We start from the raw sequence: 6,000 nt of genomic DNA, 5'->3' as shown, positions 1-6,000 counted from the left end.
CAAAATTGACAAATCTTTAGCTAGATAGATTAAGAAGAAAGAAGACTCAAATTACTGAAATCAGAAATTAAAGTGTGGACATTACTACCATTTCTACAGAAATGAAAAGAATTATAAGAGAGTACTAGCAACAATTGTAGGACAACAAATTGGATAACCTAGATGAAATGGTCAAATTCTGAGAAACACAAAACCTAAAAGACTAAATTGTGATGAAATAGAAAATTTGAATAGACTTATAACTACTAAGGAGATTGAATCAGTAATTAAAAGTCTGGCAAATAAAAGCCCTGGACCTGATGACTTCACTGGTGAATTCTACCAAACATTAAAGAAGGACTAGTGTCAGGCCAGCCCCAGTGGCCTAGTGGTTAAGTTCGGCATGCTCCGCTTCAGCAGCCCAGGTTCAGTTCCTGGTCACAGACCTACACCACTCGCCTGTCAGTGGCCATGCTGTGGTGGCAGCTCACATCAAAAAAGAGGAAGATTGGCAGCATATGTTAGCTCAAAGCTAATCTTCCTCAGCCAAAAAAAAAAAAAGAAGGACTAATATCAATCCTCCTCAAACTTTTCCAAAGAATTGAAAAGGAAGCGACATTTCCTAATTCATTCTGTGAGGCCAGCATTACCGATACCAAAGCCAGACAGACACTACAAGAAAACTACAGCTCAAGATCTCTTACGAACATCAATGCAAAAGTCCTCAACAAAATACTAACAAACGTAATTCAGCAGCATATTAAAAGGATTATAGATCATAGCCAAGTGGGCTTTATTCCTGGAATGCAAGGATGGTTCAACATAAGAAAATCAATCGATGTAATATACCACATTAAAAGAGTGAAGGGAAAAAAATCCACATGATTATCTCAATTGATGCAGAAAAAGCACTTGAATAATTTCAACATCCATTTATGATAAAAAAAAATACAATAAGAAATTAGGAGTAGAGAAGTCAAGATGGCAGCGTAGGCAGACTCCCACTGACACAGTGAATTTACAGCTACCCTTGGAAAAATTCCCCTGAGAGACAACTGAAAACTGGATAAGAGAAACCCCTGCAACAAACAACAATCCTAATTGAGGTGGAAAAGGCAAAACTTCCCTTCTGTAAAGAAAAAATGCCACCTTCACAAACTGCAATGCTTCACAACCGCCCAGGAGCAACCTAAAGGTACACAGCCTTCCCTGGAGCAATGGAGGACCCGAGGTGGGAAGCGTTCACGCTATCGGCATTTTTTGGACCGAGCACAACCAAGATGAGTGGCATAATATCTGGCTTGGCTGGCGACTAACAACGGGGAATACCCCCAGAAAAGCTGGGACACAAAAAAATTAAAGCCGGCTCTTAAAGGGTCTACACAGAAACTCACCCGTTTCGGAAAGCAACCTAAAATCACCAGCAAGAAAGGTGCACAATCCTTTGGTGAAAAGCAACTCACCTGATAGACTCTGGGTGCATCTTGGTGAGAGGTGAGACCTCTCCAGGGACTGGGACATTGGCGGCAGCCATTGTTGTGACCTGGTGTGGGCATGCTAACAGATGCTGGCAGATGCCATTGGAGTTCTCCCTGCGGCATGCTAGCCCAGGGTCGGCCCCACCCACTAGAGCACAGATTTAATTTAACTCAGCCAAGGCAATCAGCCCACCCTAGGGACTGGCTCCACCCAACAACAAGCCCTCAGGCAACCTGTGGGCCTGCTAAGCAAGCTGCCTAGATTCTCTGCAGCCTGGTGAGTGGGACCACCTCTGTGGGGCAGGGCATGCACGAGGAGCTGGTGCAGAGTGCGGGGTGTTGGTGGAGTGAGTGGGGTCTCTGCCTGGGAGAGACTGGGTCCACTCCAGGGGGTTGGGGTGCATGCATGGGGCAGGACTGTGTTTACTGTGTGTGTGGCCCTGTGGGCAGCAGGGCTTGTCAGCTGCAGAAGACTTGTGTTTCTCAAACACCCACATAAGGGATCAGCCCCACCTTCCAAAGCCTGAAACAACTGGGTGCTCCCATGCCTCAGGCCATCCCCACCAAGCTACAATCCTCAGAGAGCTGACAAGAGCCTTATGGGCTAGAGGCTTATAGCAATTGTAAGCCCCGGAGCCTAACAAGCAGCCACGCTGGGGGCCAAGTCACTTAACATAAAAACTGCAACAGGAATGTGCTATTAGACCTTGCAGCCAACTGTACTGGGGCTCCCCACACCCAATAAAGAGACTGAAGGGGCCACAACAACTACATAGGAGCTAAGCATTACAACCTGCCAGCCAGGGGGACAGCTCAGCCTCCCTGGGCACCTATGGCAAGAGCAACCCTGCCACAACAGAAGGACACAGGTGGCCCACATGGGGGTCACACCTGGAACATTTGGATCTAGTGATGAGAGGGAAGTACACTGCTGGGCCTCATAAGGCATCACTTATATAAGGTCACCTCTCCAAGATCAGAAGACGTAGCTGACCTACCTAATACTTAGACACAAGCACAGGAAAAGAGGCAAAATGAGGAAGCAAAGGAATACATTCCAAGTAAGGGAAGAGGACAAAATCCCAGAAAAGGAAATAAATGAAACAGAAATGAGCAACCTCCCGGCAGAGAGTTCAAACAAAGACTCATAAAGATGCTCACTGATCTTGGGAGAAGAATGGATGAACTCAGTGTCAATTCCAAAAAAGAAATGGAAGATATAAAAAAGAACAAATGAGAAATGAAGAATACAACACTGGAAATGAAAAATTCACTAGAGGCACTTAAAAGCAGAGTAGAGGATATAGAGGAATGGATCAGTGAACTGGACGAAAGACTAGAGGAAATCACCCAAGCTGAACAGATAAAAGAAAAAAGAATTAAAAAGAACAAGGACAGTCTAAGGGACCTCTGTGACAACATCAAATACCCTAACATCCGTGTTATAGGTGTCCCAGAAGAAGAAGAGAGACACAAAGGGGCAGAGAATCTATTTGAAGAAATAATAGCTGAAAACTTCCCTAACCTAAGGAAGGAAACAGGCATCCAGGTACAGGAAGCACAGAGAGCACCAAACAAGATAAACCCAAAGAGACCCACACCAAGACACATCATAATTAAAATGTCCAGAATTAAAAATAAAGAGAGAATCCTAAAAGCCACAGGAGAAAGGCAACAAGTTACATACAAAGGAAACCCCATAAGGCTATCAGCTGACTTCTCAGCAGAAACCTTACAGGCTAGAAGAGAGTGGCACAACATATTTAAAGTGCTAAAAGGAAAAAAACCTATAGCCAAGAATACTCTACCCAGCAAGGTTATCATTCAGAATAGGAGGAGAGATAAACAGTTTCCAGGACAAGCAAAAATTAAAGGAGTTTATCACCAAGAAAACAGTCATACAAGAAATGCTAAAAGGACATAGTTAAGGGGAAAAGAGAAGACCACAAATAGGAAAAATTATCTATTTCCATGATAAGAACGTAATAGATACAAACACACAAACACGAGGTTAGATATGATATCAAAAACATAAAATGTGGGAGGAGGGGCACATAAGAGTAGAGCTTTCAGATAGAGGTCAAACTAAAGAGACCATCAACTTAATATAGATTGCTATATACACAGGTTATTATACACGAACCTCATGGTAATCACCACCCAGAAACCTATAATACACACACAAAGAACTAAGAGAAAGGAACACAAACATAACACTAAAGAAAGCCATCAAACCACAAGGGAAGAGAGCAAGAGAAGAAGAAAGGAACAGAGAAGAACTAATAAAACACCGAGAAAAAAAAAGGAAAAAAATGGCAATGGAAATGGAGTTTATACACACACAAATATATATAAACATGAGCCACATTTAAAAAAAAAATTAGGAGTAGAAGCAAACTACCTCTACATAATCAAAGCCATACATGAAAAAAACGCAGTGCACATCATACTCTAAGGTGAAAGGCTAAAAGTTTTTTGTGTACAATCAGGACCAAGGCAAGGATCCCCACTTTCACTGCTTCTATTCAACACAGTACTGGAAGTTTTATCCAGAGAAATTACATTAGAAAAAGAAATAAAACACATCATATTTGGAAAGGAAGAAGCATTATCTCTGTTAACAGATGATATGACCTTATACGTAGAAACCTCTGAAGAGTCCACAAAAAAACTGTTAGAACTAATAAGCGAATTCAGCAAAGTAACATGATACAAAATCAACTCACAAAAAGCAGTTGCATTTCTATACAGTAACAATGAACAATCTGAAATGGAAATTATTTAAAAAATTCCATTCACAATACCATCTAAAAGAATAAAATAATTAGAAATTAACTTAACCAAGGGGATGAAAGATTTGTATAATGAAAACTACAAGATACTGCTGTAAAAAATTAAAGAAGATATAAACAAAAGGAAACACATTGATGTTTATACATTTGAAGACTTATTATTGTTAAGATGTACATACTACCCAAACGTTCTACAGATTTAATGCAATTCCTATCAAAATCCCAAGGACTTTTTTTGCAGAAATAGAAAAACCCATCCTAAAGTTCATATGAAATCTCAAGGGACAGGAAATAGCCAAAACAATCTTGAAAAAGAACAACAAAGCTGGAGGACTCACAATTTTCAAAACTTACTCCAAAGACACAGTAATCAAAATAGTTTGGTACTGGCATAAACACAGATATTTAGACCAATGAAATAGACTAGAGGACCCAGAAATAATGTTCAAATGATTTTTGACAATGGTGCCAAGACCATTCAAGGAGAAACAGACAGTCTTTTCAACAAATGGTGTTGGAGAAAACTGGATATCCACTTGCAAAAGAATGAATTTGGACTGTTACCTTATGCCAAATACAAAAATTAACTCAAAATGAATCAAAGACCTAAAACTATAAAGCTTTGAGAAGAAAACATGGGAGGAAAACTTCAGGACATGGGATTTGGCAATGATTTCTTGGATATTACACCAAAAGCACAGGCAACAAAAGAAAAGTAGATAAATAGGACTACGTCAAAATTTAAAACCTTTGTGCATCAAAGACACTATCAACAGAGTGAAACAGCAATCCACAGAATGGGAGAAATATTTGAAAATCATATATATGATAAATCATATATGTCCAGAATATATTAAGAAAGCTTACAACTTGACAACAAGAAAACAAATAGCCCAATTTAAATAATGAGCAAAGGCAAATACCATGTCTATTCAGGCAAGGGAAACAAAAGAAAAAATAAAGAAAAAATAAACAAATAGACTTCATCAGACTAAAGAGCTTCTGCAAGGCAAAGGAAACCAGGAAGAAAAGGAAAAGACAACCCACCAACTGAGAGAAAATATTTGCAAATCGTATATCCAACAAGGGGTTGGGTTAATCTCCAAAATATATAAAGAACACACACAACTGAACAACAAAAACCAAACAACCTGATCAAAAAATGGGCAGAGGATATGAACAGACATTTTTCCAAAGAAGATACACAGATGGCCAACAGGCACATGAAAAGACATTCAACATCACTAGTCATCAGGGAAATGCAAACCAAAAAAACATTGAGATATCACCTTACACCTGTTAGAATGGCTATAATTACCAAGACAAAAAATAACAAATGTTGGAGAGGATATGCAGAAAAGGGAACCCTCACACACTGCTGGCGGGAATGCAAAGCGGTGCAGCCACTATGGAAAATAGTACGGAGATTTCTCAAAAAATTAAAAATAGAACTACCATACGACCCAGCTATCCCACTACTAGGTATTTATCCAAAGAACTTGAAATCAACAATTCAGAGACTTATGCACCCCTATGTTCATTGCAGCATTATTCACAACAGCCAACATGTGTAAGCAACCCAAGTGCCCATTGATTGAATGGATAAAGAAGATGTGGTATATATAGACAACGGAATACCACTCAGCCATAAAAAAAGACAAAACCATCCCATTTGCAACAACATGGATGGACCTTGAGGGTATTATACTAAGTGATATAAACCAAAGACAAACACCATATGATTTCACTCA

The sequence above is a fragment of the Diceros bicornis genome, chromosome 19, assembly GCF_020826845.1.
Source record: "Diceros bicornis minor isolate mBicDic1 chromosome 19, mDicBic1.mat.cur, whole genome shotgun sequence".
Classification (NCBI taxonomy): domain Eukaryota; kingdom Metazoa; phylum Chordata; class Mammalia; order Perissodactyla; family Rhinocerotidae; genus Diceros; species Diceros bicornis.
The sequence above is the reverse complement of the archived record's forward strand: the minus strand, read 5'-3'. Positions refer to the sequence as shown.